Source organism: Lithobates pipiens, unplaced genomic scaffold, assembly GCF_037356315.1.
Source record: "Lithobates pipiens isolate NorthernLeopardFrog02 unplaced genomic scaffold, aLitPip1_a1.2 Scaffold_76, whole genome shotgun sequence".
In the NCBI taxonomy this organism is placed as follows: domain Eukaryota; kingdom Metazoa; phylum Chordata; class Amphibia; order Anura; family Ranidae; genus Lithobates; species Lithobates pipiens.
Window position 1 is genome coordinate 1,143,644 of NW_027507899.1, and position 17,832 is coordinate 1,161,475.

At 49.4% G+C, this 17,832-nt stretch overlaps 1 protein-coding gene across 1 annotated transcript in view; it reads left to right on the plus strand.

Annotated features, from left to right (window-relative positions):
* Window positions 1–5,102: 5,102 nt before the first annotated feature.
* Window positions 5,103–17,832, plus strand: part of LOC143959458 (hemicentin-1-like) — a gene marked incomplete at its 3' end in the record, with an annotated part of 230,754 nt that continues 218,024 nt past the window's right edge. Inside the window, exon 1 of the mRNA XM_077468111.1 lies at window positions 5,103–5,647. The remainder of the gene's footprint in view (window positions 5,648–17,832) is intronic.

Below are 17,832 nucleotides of genomic sequence, written 5' to 3' on the forward strand. Positions count from 1 at the left end.
ATGCAAAAGCGTAGGTCCCTCCTGTCAATCACCAAAGCATTGAGGAATCACAACATCCTCTATAGGTGGGGATACCCGACCAAACTTATTGTCACCCGGGACGGTAAAACATCCGTAATCTCTGACTTGGATGGAGGCTTGAATATGCTCCGATTATGGGACATTTTACCAGCCCAAGACCCAAGCGACCGAGCTCCTAGCTCCCCTCCGACAGTAAGTAATGATTGGCAAGTCGTATCCCGCAAGCGACACAGTAAGAGGTCGGATAAGAGTACACCCCGGTTGGATAATAATTAACACAACAAGATCTCAGATGCTCTGGAACTCTCAGCCCGTTTTCTCCCCAGTTTGCAATATGTGCAGTATGTCTGCCATCGGATTCCTGCGAGAATCCAACTTTTTACCTCCTCACATGTTGATGCTTTACCCTTATTTGACTTTTCTTTTTTCTTTATATCTATTATTTTTTTATTTTCTCTACAACCTCGGTCATGGAGCTGCTGCATCCCGCGAGAAGACGACTCTTCCGACATCTTCAACAGTGGACCTCTTCACCGATTTCCAAGAGGCTTATCCAGTTATTAAGGTACCTTACATCACAGCTTTCTTTCCCTACGATCTATAATTCAAGGTAACCTCCTTCAATGTTCGGGGACTAAATCACCCCGCCAAATGAGCCTCACTGTGGAAAGAAGCCCTACAGTTGGGCTCGGAGATCCTATGTGTTCAAGAAACACACTGGTTATCTTCTAACGAACCTGTCTTCAAACACCCCAGATTTCCACATATTTTCCGAGCTTCCGCTCCTGCTAAAAAAAGAGGAGTCCTTGTTGCTGTAAAGGATTCCCTTGCGTTCACTCTCCAAGACTCCCTCATTGACCCTGAAGGACGATACATTGTGCTGGTTGGCAGTTTAGACAATAAACTTATCACCTTGATTAATCTTTATGCACCCAACACCCACCAGATACGCTTTCTAAAAAAAGCTTTTGCGTAAAGTAGAACCAATAAAACGAGGCGAACTGTTAATTTGCGGAGACTTCAATATTACGCCTAATTACGAGGTGGACACAACTTCTAAAGCGCAGCGCCCTTTACCTAATCTGCAACCTTTGCTACATGCTGAAGCCCTATATGATGTCTGGAGGTGTCAACATTCCACTGAACGAGACTACTCCTTCCATTCCTCCAGACATAACTCATATTCACGTATTGACTTATTCTTAACTGACAAATTTTTACTTCAAAATATTTCATCTTCAACTATCCACGATATTACATGGTCTGACCATGCCCCCGTGTCCATTACGGTGGATGGGGGGCGCGGTCGGACACCTGCTAGTGTCTGGCGTGCTAATCCTCATATTCTTCAACAACCGCAGCATGTTACTTATATTTCTGGAAAACTGAAAGAATATTTCTCTTTTAACGCTTCTTCTGTAACTAACCCGTTTACTGTTTGGTGTGCCCATAAGGCCTTTATTAGGGGTATTCTTATTCAGCTTGGCTCACGGGTGAGGAGGCAGAGGACACAAAGGCTTGACACCATCCTTACTGAGATTAAACAATTAGAAAGCCAAAACAAATCCCCAAGCAAATCTAACCCCACCATATCACATCGTCTAACCAAATTGCGCTCGGATCTCAGGCTCCTCCTACTAGAGCAATACGATAAACATGTTCACTCACTGAAAGTATCACACTACGCGTCTGGTAACCGAGCTGGTAAACTACTAGCTCAGAGACTGAAAAGCAGTAAACATAAAACTAACATCCCATTCCTACTCCGTACTTCTGATAAGAGTAAGATCTACAACCCTCTAGACATAGCTAATTCCTTTGCGGAATATTATTCTGCACTGTACAACCTGAGAGACGACCCAACCACACCACAACCTACTGCGACTGACATTCAAACATTTTTAGCTGACCTGTCCCTTCCTACCCTATCACAGGAACAATTAGACTCTCTCAATTCACCGATCACGGAACCTGAGATCCGAAAAGCTATTAAAACTCTTCCACAGGGAAAATCTCCAGGACCTGATGGCCTCCCGAATTGTTACTACAGAAATTTCTTGGAAGTTCTGTCCCCAGCTCTAGAAACGGTCTTCTCGACTGCTGTGTCCTCTGCCTCATTCCCCCCTGAAATGCTTAATGCATTCATTGTTACTATACCGAAGCCTGGGAAGGAGCCTACTACCCCGGCTAACTTCAGACCAATATCGTTACTAAATACTGATGTAAAGTTATATGCCAAAATCTTGTCTCACAGGCTCCTTCCTATTTTACCATCCTTGATTGGACCGGAACAAACTGGTTTTACAAAAGGCAGACAAGCCTCTGATGCCACCAGAAGAGTGGTGGATGTGGTCTATCATGCTGGATCCTGTCGGACGCCTTCTCTGCTGTTATCTTTGGATGCGGAGAAGGCGTTCGACAGGGTCCACTGGGGATATATGACTCAGACTTTGGGTAGGTTTGGGTTTTCGGGTCCCATACTATCAGCCATCTTGGCCTTGTACTCTTCCCCTTGTGCCCAGGTATACTCCTCCAACATGTTATCTTCCCCATTTTCTATCACAAATGGTACTAGGCAGGGCTGTCCCCTATCCCCCTCCATTTTTAACTTACTAATAGAGCCCCTTGCTGAAAAAATTAGAACACATCCTGGTATCTTAGGATTCGAATTCTCTGGCAGGTCCCATACTATCAGCTTATTTGCTGATGACGTTATTTTATTCCTGTCTTCCCCGTCCACCTCCCTATCCAATGCCCATTCCATCCTTAACGAGTTCAGTTCTGTATCGTACTATAAAGTTAATTTCACGAAATCTCTTATCCTGGGCCTTAATCTACCGCCCCCTCTACAATTCAGTTTAAAAAGCAATTTTCCTTACTCTTGGGCCGACAACAATATCACATATCTAGGCTTGCAAATTACATCTGATTTATCCACATTAGCTGATGCCAACTATATTCCGCTTATTGCCAAGATAGAAAAAGAGGCGAAAAGGCTTGCCAAAGCGGAACTCTCCTGGTCAGGTATGCTGGTGTCTTTTAAAATGCTCCTACTACCTCAGATACTGTACGTGTTTCGTACGCTGCCCATACCTCTTAAAAAAAGTCACTTAGCATCACTTACTCGTATTCTCCGACAATACATATGGGGAGGTAAACGCCCTAGATCCACCAGAACCCTCTTAATTAAACATAGATCTGCTGGGGGGATGGGTATGATAGACCTAAAAGATTACCATAGAGCGGCCATACTCACCTCGCTTAAATATTGGTTCTCTCCCTTACCAGAGGCCCTCTGGTGCGGCATAGAACAATCTCTCAGCCCAACAAAAGACTTACGTATGTTATTGCTCCTGGATTCATGGAGACCTTTCTCCCTACGCAGTCTACCTCCGACTCTTCAGGCATCTCTGATGGCCTGGAGAGATTTATGCGGTTTAGCTGACACAGCCTCCTCAGTTACCAATATTCCTATACCTGTAGAAATCCTAACTCACATGATCCCATATGCAGACTTCTCGAGATGGCGAGCTCAAGGTATCACTCTCGTGGAACACATCTACCAAGGAGATTTACCTAAATCATTTGATGCACTTAAATTAGAATATGACTTACCTTATGCGGAATATTACCACTATATCCAAATAACGCACCTTCTCAAATCGTTACATACCCCCTCTGTTCCTATCCCGAACAAAATCTGGCAATTTTTTACCAAGCCTACGCCCTCCTCCAAGGGCATTTCCCTTATGTATTATGAGTTTCAGCGTAAACTTACATTCACTAACTCAGGTCCTTTTGCTAAGTGGGCATCAGACTTTGATAAATGTTTTGATATACAGGACTGGAAAACTGCGTTTCAATCTGTTCATAAAGCGACTAAATGTGTAAATCACTGGGAACTCACACACAAAATAGCTTCGAGATGGTACTGGACACCATTTCTCTTGGCTAAGATCTCTCCATCCACATCCCCCCTATGTTGGAGGGAGTGTGGGGAAGTGGGCACTATTTCACATATGTTTTGGTTCTGTAAACATATTTCCAGTTTTTGGAATACTGTGTTCCACTGCATCTCACGTATCACAGGGATATTAACCCCTTTGAATCCAGAACTTGCAGTCCTAAACCTGGGCATTCAACGTTTTCCCCATAGCTGTCGCACAGTTGTTATACACGTTTTATTAGCGGCTAGACTACTAATTGCTAGGAGCTGGAAGTCTACTAGAGCCCCTAATCTATCTGAAGTACTAGATTTAACTAAACAGAACCATGTATATGAGTCATTGATTGCTAGCAGGAATGGAGTCCGGAAACAGCATGATAATAAGTGGAAGATGTGGGTTGACTGGTTTGACTCAAACCATTAATGGTAAGATGTCTTACGTTGTTGCTCTTGATTACGAATTACTATTTGTTAATTATTGTTCAAAGAAGTATTTACGGTATTATACCGCATTGATACCCTTTTTGTGGGTGGCTCCAAATGACCGAATCTTCTCTGCTTTCTTCGCTCTCCTCTTCTCAACCGTTATTCTTATTTCTTTATATCCTCTCCTCTCTTCAATCTCTTTCCCTCGCTTTTCATACTATCTTTTTTTTTTTTTTCTTGTAGAATACGCTTTACATAATTTTGTTTGGGATTATGCCTATATGGATAACCTTTCCACATTGACTATCTACTTCCCTGCTCACTTTATGTTCGCTTTACGTGCTATTACTACTCATACTGTACTTTATGTTTTCCTTCTGTGATATTAATGTTCAAGATTGTGAAATACGTACAATTCTTGTTTTTCCCTGTTTCAAAAATTTAATCAAAAATATTTGAAAAAAAGAAATATAAGAAAAAACACCAATTCTGTGTTGATTATACAGGCAGTTGAGCTGCTTATGAAGAGGACCTGTCATTATATTGTGTGGAGTGTGAATCGGAGGCGCTGCTCGGCGCTGTTCCTGTGAATTCCTCCCAATCTGCGGTCATTTTCACTCACCGCCCCATCCTCCATCAGAGACTTCCTCATCTCAACTTCTCCTTCTGGTTTCCTATAAGAGATAAATTTCACCAAATGTGAGTTTATTTCATATTCCGAGCAGAAAGAGAAAGTGTCAGTCCTGGGAAAAAGTAACAACTTCCACCAAGATGAGGAAGGAGCATAACATTTTCTGAATAGAGGTGACGACTCGGCCAGAGGAGCACCTGAGATCCTGAGCAGAGGGGCCACTGGAAGAACCAAGAAGAGGGGCCACTGAGATCCTGATCAGAGGGGCCACTGAGATCCTGAGCAGAGGGGCCACTGAGATCCTGATCAGAGGGGCCACTGGAAGAACCAAGAAGAGGGGCCACTGAGATCCTGATCAGAGGGGCAACTGGAAAAAACCCAAAAAGAGGGGCCACTGAGATCCTGAGCAGAGGGGCCACTGAGATCCTGATCAGAGGAGCCACTGACACTCTGAGTATTGGGACCACTGGAAAAACCAAGCAGAGGGGTCATTGACATCCTGAGTAGAGGGGCCACTGATATCCTGAGCAGAGGGGCCACTGATACTACAAGCAAAGGGGCCGCTGACAAACCAAGCAGAGGAGCCATTGACAATACAAACAAGACACAAAATCACCAATATTGTAAGTTGACAGATGAGTGTATTTATATATGTGTACATGTGTGTGTGTGTGTGTATGTATGGTATATATACTATATATTAGAGTTGCACTGATACTAGTATCGGTATTGGTGAAGAGCATTTCCACAATTATCGGTACTCGTTCAAATGGCCCCGATACTTTCAGGCTCGGCTCTTTGATCTGCCGGCGGGTCTCCCCGGTGTGGAAGGAGTCCGGTAATTGCAGCTGTCAAGAAAAAAACAACAACAACATTGCTCAGCCCTGAAACACTGAAATAAAAAGAAACATTGTTTCTTTTTGTATATTTCTGTTTTTTCATCTGCAGATCAAAGGGATGAGCAAATGTTCCTCTGCTTAACCCCTTAATAACCCTTCATTTACTCCCCACTCTCCTCCATGATATTATTATTTTCCTGCTTTTTCTTTTCTTTTGTTCACATTTATTTTATAAACGATAAACAATTAAATTTTTTTGTTTGCTTTGTTAGTGAAGATTTTTACACATATATATTAACATGTATTTACACATCTCACATGGAAAAAGAGCTAAATTCAAAAAATATATATTTATTTATTTCATTTGTAAATAACTTTTCAATGCTTTGTACCGTTGCTGAGATCTGAAGTGAAAATAAAACATTTGCGGTAGGGATCGCTCATCCGTATCGGCGAGTACTAAAAAAAAAAGTATCGGTACTTGTACTAATTATGGTATCGGTGCATCTCTACTATATATAGTGTCCGTATATCTCTATATACATCTATCTATCTATCTATCTATCTATCTATCTATCTATCTATCTATCTATCTATCTATCTATCTATCTATCTATCTATCTATCTATCTATCTATCTATCTATCTATCTATCTATCTATCTATCTATCTATCTATCTATCCATCTATCTATCTATCCATCTATCTATCTATCCATCTATCCATCTATCCATCTATCCATCTATCCATCTATCTATCTATCTCTCTATAGATATAGACACACAGTAGGTGTCCGTGTATTTCTATACTGTATATGTAGTGATGAGTGAACTGCCTTGGATTTGACGTGTCCTCCACAATGGGACAAGGTGCCATGGAAGGGGGTCTTCCTTGTAAGTCGCCCTCCCAATGGTATGGGCATGTGGCCTGGTATGGTTTACCATGGTAGAGACACACCCTCATCACCCTCCACTTTCCTACATGCTTGGATAAGCGCTTGATATGGATTTTGAGGGGGGTCCCATGGAAAAGAAGCAAAAAAAAATTGGGGTCTCTCTCAAATTCCATACCAGGTCCTTATCCGGGCACACTGCTTGGCTGGCTAGGAAAGGATGGGGCGGCAAACATGTGGCCCCCTTCTTCCTGAACCATACCAAGCCAGATGCCCTCAACACTGAGGGGGTGTCGTACAAGAAGTTGCCCGGTAAGGCACCTTGTCTCCATGTTGATTCAGCACACACCTGACCCAATGGATGAGGGGGTTGCAGGGGAGACCTATTGAAATGTCTAAGCTCCTTTTAGAGCATGGGGCCACCAGATATACACCTCCCCCCCTACATGATTGAGAACTGGGTCACCAAAATAGTAAATAAAAACACACAGACCTTAGAATAAAGTATATACCGAGATATACATTCAATGTCAATACCGTCGTCCAGCAATGTAAACCGTCAATCACCATAAGCAATGCCCACCAATGGTGACCCAAAGCAAGGAAGACCTGCCGCGCCTGACTATCTTCACTCCTGGGTGATGTCATTGACCAAGTATGGCCATGACTGGACCACCATCCAACATTACAAACAGAACCATGCGGGCACGGAGGGCGTGAACCTTCCTCCAGGGGTATTAGAGGTACTGCCACTAAACGGTGGTCTTCTGGCTGAGGAATGTCCACCAAAACAAGGTCCAGGAAGGAGAACCGGCCAAATCTGGGCATTTGGGTTCCCTTTTTTTTGTCAAATGACAGCCAGGCTCAGGTTGTGTTCAACTCATACTGGACCTGAAGCTCATAACTACAGTATATAAAAATATATATAGAGATGGTCCATAACCGTCACTAATGTGAGAAACACTGAATGAGAGAAAACATTTCACACCATCCCGAGGATAGGCAACCAGTGTGCCGAAAAATGTTTTCTGAGAAATCTACAGTGACGGCAAAATGTCACAATAACACCGTCCATCACGACAAGGAACCTTTACATAGGAAATCCTGGAAATGACTTAATAGCAAAAACTAAATGTTCAGCTTTGCAACTTCACCCCTCAGATCACCCCAATTCCTTCACCCCTCAGATCACCCCAATTCCTTCACCCCTCAGATCACCCCAATTCCTTCACCCCTCAGATCACCCCAATTCCTTCACCCCTCAGATCACCTCAATTCCTGCACCTTCACCCCTCAGATCACCCCAAATCCTGAAACTTCACCCCTCAGATCTCCCCAAATCCTGCACCTTCACCCCTCAGATCACCCCAATTCCTGCACCTTCACCCCTCAGATCACCCCAATTCCTTCACCCCTCAGATCACCCCAAATCCTGCACCTTCACCCCTCAGATCACCCAAATTCCTGAACCTTCACCACTCAGATCACCCCAAATCCTGCACTGTCACCCCTCAGATCACCCCAATTCCTATACCCCTCAGATCACCCCAATTCCTTCACCCCTCAGATCACCCCAAATCCTGCACCTTTACCCCTCACATCACCCCAATTCCTGCACTTTCACCCCCAGAACACCCCAATTCCTTCATCCGTTAGACCACCCCAATTCCTGCACCTTCACACCTCAGATCACCCCAAATCCTGAACCTTCACCCCTCAGATCACCCCAATTCCTGCACCTTCACCCCCAGATCACCCCAATTCCTGCACCTTCACCCCCAGATAACCCCAATTCCTTCACCCCTCAGACCACCCCAATTCCAAGACCCTCACCCCTCAGATCACCCCAAATCCTGAACCTTCACCCCTCAGATCACCCCAAATCCCTTCACCCCTCACATCACCCCAATTCCTGCACCTTCACCCCCAGATTACCCCAATTCCTTCACCCCTCAGATCTCGCCAATTCCTTCATCCCTCAGATCATCCCGATTCCTGCACCTTCAACCCTCAGATCACCCCAATTCCTGCACCTTCACCCCTTGGGTCACCCTAATTCCTACACCCCTCAGATCTCCCCAATTCCTTCACCCCTCAGATCACCCCAATTCCTATACCCTCACCCCTCAGATCTCCCCAATTCCTTCACCCCTCAGATCACCCCAATTCCTGTACCCTCACTCCTCAGATCTCCCCAATTCCTTCACCCCTCAGATCACCCCAAATCCTGCACCTTCACCCCTCAGGTCACCCCAATTCCTGCACCTTCACCCCTCAGGTCACCCCAATTCCTGCACCTTCACCCCTCAGGTCACCCCAATTCTTTCACCCCCTCAGATCAACCCAATTCCTTCACCCCTCAGATCACCCCAATTCCTACACCATCACCCCTCGGGTCACCCCAATTCCTACACCTTCACCCCTCAGATCACCCCAATTCCTGCACCTTCACCCCTCAGGTCACCCCAATTCCTGCACCTTCACTTCTCAGATCTCCCCAATTCCTGCACCTTCACCCCTGAGATATCCCCAATTCCTGCACCTTCACCCCTCAGATCTCCCCAATTCCTGCACCTTCACCCCCCAGATCACCCCAATTGCTGCACCTTCACCCCCCAGATCACCCCAATTCCTGCACTTTCACCCCTCAGATCACCCCAATTGCTGCACCTTCACCCCCCAGATCACCCCAATTCCTGCACCTTCACCCCTCAGATCACCCAAATTCCTGCACCTTCACCCCTCAGAACACCCCAATTCCTGCACCTTCACCCCTCAGATCACCCCGATTCCTGCACCTTCACCCCTCAGATCACCCCGATTTCTGCACCTTCACCCCTCAGATCTCCCAGATTTCTGCACCTTCACCCCTCAGATCACCCCAATTCCTGCACCTTCACTTCTCAGATCACCCCAATTCCTGCACCTTCACTTCTCAGATCTCCCCAATTCCTGCACCTTCACCTCTCAGATCACCCCAATTCCTGAACCTTCACCCCTCAGATCACCTCAATTCCTGCACCTTCACCCCTCAGATCTCCCCAATTCCTGCACCTTCACCCCCAGATCACCCCAATTCCTGCACCTTCACCCCTCACAACACCCCAATTCCTGCATCTTCACCCCTCAGATCACCCCAATTCCTTCACCCCTCAGATCACCCCAAATCCTGCACCTTCACCCCTCAGATCACCCAAATTCCTGAACCTTCACCCCTCAGATCACCCCAAATCCTGAACCTTTACCCCTCAGATCACCCCAAATCCTGCACCTTCACCCCTCAGATCACCCCAATTCCTATACCCCTCAGATCACCCCAATTCCTTCACCCCTCAGATCACCCCAATTCTTTCACCCCTCAGATCACCCCAAATCCTATACCCCTCAGATCACCCCAAATCCTGAACCTTTACCCCTCAGATCACCCCAAATCCTGCACCTTCACCCCTCAGATCACCCCAATTCCTATACCCCTCAGATCACCCCAATTCCTTCACCCCTCAGATCACCCCAATTCCTATACCCCTCAGATCACCCCAATTCCTTCACCCCTCAGATCACCCCAAATCCTGCACCTTTACCCCTCACATCACCCCAATTCCTACACTTTCACCCCCAGAACACCCCAATTCCTTCACCCGTTAGATCACCCCAATTCCTGCACCTTCACACGTCAGATCACCCCAAATCCTGAACCTTCACCCCTCAGATCACCCCAATTCCTGCACCTTCACCCCAGATCACCCCAATTCCTGCACCTTCACCCCCAGATCACCCCAATTCCTTCACCCCTCAGACCACCCCAATTCCTGTACCTTCACCCCTCAGATCACCCCAAATCCTGAACCTTCACCCCTCAGATCACCCCAAATCCCTTCACCCCTCAGATCACCCCAAATCCTGTACCTTCACCCCTCACATCACCCCAATTCCTGCACCTTCACCCCCAGATTACCCCAATTCCTTCACCCCTCAGATCACCCCAATTCCTGCACCTTCACCCCTCAAATCACCCCAATTCCTTCACCCCTCAGATCTCGCCAATTCCTGCACCTTCACCCCCAGATCACTCCAATTCCTTCATCCCTCAGATCATCCCGATTCCTGCACCTTCAACCCTCAGATTACCCCAATTCCTGCACCTTCACCCCTCGGGTCACCCCAATTCCTACACCCCTCAGATCTCCCCAATTCCTTCACCCCTCAGATCACCCCAATTCCTGTACCCTCACCCCTCAGATCTCCCCAATTCCTTCACCCCTCAGATCACCCCAATTCCTGTACCCTCACCCCTCAGATCTCCCCAATTCCTTCACCCCTCAGATCACCCCAAATCCTGCACCTTCACCCCTCAGGTCACCCCAATTCCTGCACCTTCACCCCTCAGGTCACCCCAATTCCTGCACCTTCACCCCTCAGGTCACCCCAATTCTTTCACCCCCTCAGATCAACCCAATTCCTTCACCCCTCAGATCACCCCAATTCCTACACCATCACCCCTCAGGTCACCCCAATTCCTACACCTTCACCCCTCAGGTCACCCCAATTCCTGCACCTTCACTTCTCAGATCTCCCCATTTCCTGCACCTTCACCCCTGAGATCTCCCCAATTCCTGCACCTTCACCCCAGATCACCCCAATTCCTGCACCTTCACCCCTCAGATCACCCCAATTCCTGCACCTTCACCTCTCAGATCACCCCAATCCCTGCACCTTCACCTCTCAGATCACCCCAATTCCTACACTTTCACCCCTCAGGTCACCCCAATTCCTACACCTTCACCCCTCAGATCACCCCAATTCCTGCACCTTCACCCCTCAGGTCACCTCAATTCCTGCACCTTCATTTCTCAGATCTCCCCAATTCCTGCACCTTCACCCCTCAGATCTCCCCAATTCCTGCACCTTCACCCCTCAGATCTCCCCAATTCCTGCACCTTCACCCCAGATCACCCCAATTCCTGCACCTTCACCCCTCAGATCACCCCAATTCCTGCACCTTCACCCCTCATATCTCCCCAATTCCTGCACCTTCACCCCCAGATCACCCCAATTCCTGCACCTTCACCCCTCAGATCACCCCAATTCCTGCACCTTCACCCCTCAGATCACCCAAATTCCTGAACCTTCACCCCTCAGATCACCCCAAATCCTGAACCTTTACCCCTCAGATCACCCCAAATCCTGCACCTTCACCCCTCAGATCACCCCAATTCCTATACCCCTCAGATCACCCCAATTCCTTCACCCCTCAGATCACCCCAATTCTTTCACCCCTCAGATCACCCCAAATCCTATACCCCTCAGATCACCCCAAATCCTGAACCTTTACCCCTCAGATCACCCCAAATCCTGCACCTTCACCCCTCAGATCACCCCAATTCCTATACCCCTCAGATCACCCCAATTCCTTCACCCCTCAGATCACCCCAATTCCTATACCCCTCAGATCACCCCAATTCCTTCACCCCTCAGATCACCCCAAATCCTGCACCTTTACCCCTCACATCACCCCAATTCCTACACTTTCACCCCCAGAACACCCCAATTCCTTCACCCGTTAGATCACCCCAATTCCTGCACCTTCACACGTCAGATCACCCCAAATCCTGAACCTTCACCCCTCAGATCACCCCAATTCCTGCACCTTCACCCCAGATCACCCCAATTCCTGCACCTTCACCCCCAGATCACCCCAATTCCTTCACCCCTCAGACCACCCCAATTCCTGTACCTTCACCCCTCAGATCACCCCAAATCCTGAACCTTCACCCCTCAGATCACCCCAAATCCCTTCACCCCTCAGATCACCCCAAATCCTGTACCTTCACCCCTCACATCACCCCAATTCCTGCACCTTCACCCCCAGATTACCCCAATTCCTTCACCCCTCAGATCACCCCAATTCCTGCACCTTCACCCCTCAAATCACCCCAATTCCTTCACCCCTCAGATCTCGCCAATTCCTGCACCTTCACCCCCAGATCACTCCAATTCCTTCATCCCTCAGATCATCCCGATTCCTGCACCTTCAACCCTCAGATTACCCCAATTCCTGCACCTTCACCCCTCGGGTCACCCCAATTCCTACACCCCTCAGATCTCCCCAATTCCTTCACCCCTCAGATCACCCCAATTCCTGTACCCTCACCCCTCAGATCTCCCCAATTCCTTCACCCCTCAGATCACCCCAATTCCTGTACCCTCACCCCTCAGATCTCCCCAATTCCTTCACCCCTCAGATCACCCCAAATCCTGCACCTTCACCCCTCAGGTCACCCCAATTCCTGCACCTTCACCCCTCAGGTCACCCCAATTCCTGCACCTTCACCCCTCAGGTCACCCCAATTCTTTCACCCCCTCAGATCAACCCAATTCCTTCACCCCTCAGATCACCCCAATTCCTACACCATCACCCCTCAGGTCACCCCAATTCCTACACCTTCACCCCTCAGGTCACCCCAATTCCTGCACCTTCACTTCTCAGATCTCCCCATTTCCTGCACCTTCACCCCTGAGATCTCCCCAATTCCTGCACCTTCACCCCAGATCACCCCAATTCCTGCACCTTCACCCCTCAGATCACCCCAATTCCTGCACCTTCACCTCTCAGATCACCCCAATCCCTGCACCTTCACCTCTCAGATCACCCCAATTCCTACACTTTCACCCCTCAGGTCACCCCAATTCCTACACCTTCACCCCTCAGATCACCCCAATTCCTGCACCTTCACCCCTCAGGTCACCTCAATTCCTGCACCTTCATTTCTCAGATCTCCCCAATTCCTGCACCTTCACCCCTCAGATCTCCCCAATTCCTGCACCTTCACCCCTCAGATCTCCCCAATTCCTGCACCTTCACCCCAGATCACCCCAATTCCTGCACCTTCACCCCTCAGATCACCCCAATTCCTGCACCTTCACCCCTCATATCTCCCCAATTCCTGCACCTTCACCCCCAGATCACCCCAATTCCTGCACCTTCACCCCTCAGATCACCCCAATTCCTGCACCTTCACCCCTCAGATCACCCCAATTCCTACACCTTCACCCCTCAGATCACCCCAATTCCTGCACCTTCACCCCTCAGGTCACCCCAATTCCTCCACCTTCACCCGTCAGATCACCACAATTCCTGCACCTTCACCCCCAGATCACTCCAATTCCTGCACCTTCACCCCTCAGATCACCCCAATTCCTTCATCTTCACACCTCAGATCTCCCCAATTCCTGTACCTTCACCCCTCAGATCTCCCCAATTCCTGCACCTTCACCCCCAGATCACCCCAATTCCTGCACCTTCACCCCTCAGATCACCCCAATTCCTGCACCTTCACCCCTCATATCTCCCCAATTCCTGCACCTTCACCCCCAGATCACCCCAATTCCTGCACCTTCACCCCCAGATCACCCAAATTCCTGCACCTTCACCCCTCATATCACCCCAATTCCTACAACTTCACCCCTCAGGTCACCCCAATTCCTACACATTCACCCCTCAGATCACCCCAATTCCTGCACCTTCACCCCTCAGGTCACCCCAATTCCTGCAACTTCACTTCTCAGATCTCCCCAATTCCTGCACCTTCACCCCCAGATCACCCCAATTCCTGCACCTTCACCCCTCAGATCACCCCAATTCCTGCACCTTCACCCCTCATGTCACCCCAATTCCTCCACCTTCACCCCTCAGATCTCCCCAATTCCTGCACCTTCACCCCCAGATCACCCCAATTCCTGCACCTTCACCCCTCATGTCACCCCAATTCCTGCACCTTCACTTCTCAGATCTCCCCATTTCCTGCACCTTCACCCCCAGATCACCCTAATTCCTGCACCTTCACCCCTCAGATCACCTCAATTCCTGCACCTTCACCCCTCAGATCTCCCCAATTCCTTCATCTTCACACCTCAGATCTCCCCAATTCCTGCACCTTCACCCCTCAGATCTCCCCAATTCCTGCACCTTCACCCCCAGATCACCCCAATTCCTGCACCTTCACCCCTCAGATCACCCCAATTCCTGCACCTTCACCCCTCAGGTCACCCCAATTCCTGCACCTTCACCGATCAGGTCACCCCAATTCCTGCACCTTCACCCCTCAGATCTCCCCAATTCCTGCACCTTCACCCCTCAGATCTCCCCAATTCCTGCACCTTCACCCCAGATCACCCCAATTCCTGCACCTTCACCCCTCAGATCACCCCAATTCCTGCACCTTCACCCCTCATATCTCCCCAATTCCTGCACCTTCACCCCCAGATCACCCCAATTCCTGCACCTTCACCCCTCAGATCACCCCAATTCCTGCACCTTCACCCCTCAGATCACCCCAATTCCTTCATCTTCACACCTCAGATCTCCCCAATTCCTGCACCTTCACCCCTCAGATCTCCCCAATTCCTGCACCTTCACCCCCAGATCACCCCAATTCCTGCACCTTCACCCCTCATGTCACCCCAATTCCTGCACCTTCACCCCTCAGGTCACCCCAATTCCTGCACCTTCACCCCTCAGGTCACCCCAATTCCTGCACCTTCACCCCTCAGATCTCCCCAATTCCTGCACCTTCACCCCTCAGATCTCCCCAATTCCTGCACCTTCACCCCAGATCACCCCAATTCCTGCACCTTTACTCCTCAGATCACCCCAATTCCTGCACCTTCACCCCTCATATCTCCCCAATTCCTGCACCTTCACCCCCAGATCCCCCCAATTCCTGCACCTTCACCCCTCAGATCACCCCAATTCCTGCACCTTCACCCCTCAGATCTCCCCAATTCCTGCACCTTCACCCCTCAGATCACCCCAATTCCTGCACCTTCACCCCTCATATCTCCCCAATTCCTGCACCTTCACCCCCAGATCACCCAAATTCCTGCACCTTCACCCCCAGATCACCCAAATTCCTGCACCTTCACCCCTCATATCACCCCAATTCCTACAACTTCGCCCCTCAGGTCACCCCAATTCCTACACATTCACCCCTCAGATCACCCCAATTCCTGCACCTTCACCCCTCAGGTCACCCCAATTCCTGCAACTTCACTTCTCAGATCTCCCCAATTCCTGCACCTTCACCCCCAGATCACCCCAATTCCTGCACCTTCACCCCTCAGATCACCCCAATTCCTGCACCTTCACCCCTCAGGTCACCCCAATTCCTGCACCTTCACTTCTCAGATCTCCCCAATTCCTGCACCTTCACCCCCAGATCACCCCAATTCCTGCACCTTCACCCCTCAGATCACCCCAATTCCTACACCTTCACCCCTCAGATCACCCCAATTCCTTCATCTTCACACCTCAGATCTCCCCAATTCCTGCACCTTCACCCCTCAGATCTCCCCAATTCCTGCACCTTCACCCCCAGATCACCCCAATTCCTGCACCTTCACCCCTCATGTCACCCCAATTCCTGCACCTTCACTTCTCAGATCTCCCCATTTCCTGCACCTTCACCCCCAGATCACCCCAATTCCTGCACCTTCACCCCTCAGATCACCTCAATTCCTGCACCTTCACCCCTCAGATCTCCCCAATTCCTGCACCTTCACCCCAGATCACCCCAATTCCTGCACCTTCACCCCTCATATCTCCCCAATTCCTGCACCTTCACCCCCAGATCACCCCAATTCCTGCACCTTCACCCCTCAGATCACCCCAATTCCTGCACCTTCACCCCTCAGATCACCCCAATTCCTGCACCTTCACCCCTCAGGTCACCCCAATTCCTGCACCTTCACCGATCAGGTCACCCCAATTCCTACACCTTCACCCCTCAGATCACCCCAATTCCTGCACCTTCACCCCTCAGGTCACACCAATTCCTGCACCTTCACTTCTCAGATCTCCCCATTTCCTGCACCTTCACCCCCAGATCACCCCAATTCCTGCACCTTCACCCCTCAGATCACCCCAATTCCTACACCTTCACCCCTCAGGTCACCCCAATTCCTGCACCTTCACCCCTCAGGTCACCCCAATTCCTGCACCTTCACTTCTCAGATCTCCCCAATTCCTGCACCTTCACCCCCAGATCACCCCAATTCCTGCACCTTCACCCCTCAGATCACCCCAATTCCTACACCTTCACCCCTCAGATCACCCCAATTCCTTCATCTTCACACCTCAGATCTCCCCAATTCCTGCACCTTCACCCCTCAGATCTCCCCAATTCCTGCACCTTCACCCCCAGATCACCCCAATTCCTGCACCTTCACCCCTCATGTCACCCCAATTCCTGCACCTTCACTTCTCAGATCTCCCCATTTCCTGCACCTTCACCCCCAGATCACCCCAATTCCTGCACCTTCACCCCTCAGATCACCTCAATTCCTGCACCTTCACCCCTCAGATCTCCCCAATTCCTGCACCTTCACCCCAGATCACCCCAATTCCTGCACCTTCACCCCTCATATCTCCCCAATTCCTGCACCTTCACCCCCAGATCACCCCAATTCCTGCACCTTCACCCCTCAGATCACCCCAATTCCTGCACCTTTACCCCTCAGATCACCCCAATTCCTACACCTTCACCCCTCAGGTCACCCCAATCCTACACCTTCACCCCTCAGATCACCCCAATTCCTGCACCTTCACCCCTCAGGTCACCCCAATTCCTGCACCTTCACCGATCAGGTCACCCCAATTCCTGCACCTTCACCCCTCAGATCTCCCCAATTCCTGCACCTTCACCCCTCAGATCTCCCCAATTCCTGCACCTTCACCCCAGATCACCCCAATTCCTGCACCTTCACCCCTCAGATCACCCCAATTCCTGCACCTTCACCCCTCATATCTCCCCAATTCCTGCACCTTCACCCCCAGATCACCCCAATTCCTGCACCTTCACCCCTCAGATCACCCCAATTCCTGCACCTTCACCCCTCAGATCACCCCAATTCCTACACCTTCACCCCTCAGGTCACCCCAATTCCTACACCTTCACCCCTCAGATCACCCCAATTCCTGCACCTTCACCCCTCAGGTCACACCAATTCCTGCACCTTCACTTCTCAGATCTCCCCATTTCCTGCACCTTCACCCCCAGATCACCCCAATTCCTGCACCTTCA